Raw genomic sequence first — 1,113 nt, 5'->3', positions numbered from 1 at the left:
TTCTACTATCATACCACACTGGTAACGCCCGAATCCTTCCGATCTTGGAAGCTAAGCAGTGTAGGGCTGGGTCAGTACTCGAGTGGGAGACTCTCGAGGAATACTCAGTTTAGTAGAAATTCCTGGACGGTTTTGCTCAGCGTCTAACACTGACAGCAGATTCATCTTGCTCATTCCATCTTTAATCATCCCATCTGTCTCCTCATCATCGCTCATGAGAGAATAAAAACGCTTCAATTTTCAGGGTCTCCAGCTGTTATTATCGCACCCAGGCATTCCAGAACAATATTCAGTATTTACACTGTAATTAATTCGTTCTGTGTTCCCCCTTTCTTTTCCCCAACTCCCCCCCACCCTTCCCCCCACCCCTACCTCCAATTTTTGACAGTAAACTCTACTATTTTATCAATTATTGTTAATAAAAGTGATATTTAAAAATTCATTTATAATCTTTACTTATTGTCTCTTCTGAGACCTCTTAAACATACAAGAGTGCACCCACAAAAGAGTCTTCTTCTCTCCCTTTGGTTAGTCATTTGCTAAGGAATGCTGCAACTCAGCCCTTCCTCAGATATTTCTTATATAGGGTAGTGCAGGGTAGCATTCACTGCACTTACCTGCACTGTATGATCCAGACACCACTGTCTTCGGTCTGGAGATAATTGGCTCCTGGGGTGGTCCAACATAACCTGCTCCCTGGTCTGTTCATGCCAGCTCAGTGTGGATTCCATCAGCCAACTGCTCGAGTTATCCATCCTCTGACCCAGTCGCTGGCTCTGCGAATCTCCTCTGTATGAAACTTCAGATGCCATGTAGCGTTGCTGGCATCTGCCCTGGGGCACATCCTGATGGGACAGGGCAGTCTGTAGAATGGTGGCTGCTGGTGCAAGAGTTCGCACTGTAGGACTGTTGTCTGGTAATCCCAGCACCTCCTTCATTACCCGCATCCGATCATCGGGTGTCGTGACATCTCCCAGCGCTTCTAGACGGGCCTGTAATACCGCCAGGGTCCTATCAAACTTTTCTCCAACCTTCCCCTCTCCAAGGGCTTTCAGATGAGGTTGTACTAACTCTCGGGATCCCACCTCCAATCCTCCGCTCTCCCTGCGGTTA

The 1,113-nt window shown here is 47.3% G+C and overlaps 1 pseudogene; it reads left to right on the top strand.

Moving 5' to 3' along the window:
* On the top strand, nt 1-119 carry LOC134968287 (5S ribosomal RNA; annotated as a pseudogene).
* Nucleotides 120-1,113: the final 994 nt, after the last annotated feature.

This window comes from Pseudophryne corroboree, chromosome 10, assembly GCF_028390025.1.
Source record: "Pseudophryne corroboree isolate aPseCor3 chromosome 10, aPseCor3.hap2, whole genome shotgun sequence".
NCBI lineage: Eukaryota > Metazoa > Chordata > Amphibia > Anura > Myobatrachidae > Pseudophryne > Pseudophryne corroboree.
This window is presented reverse-complemented; position numbering and strand designations above follow the sequence as displayed.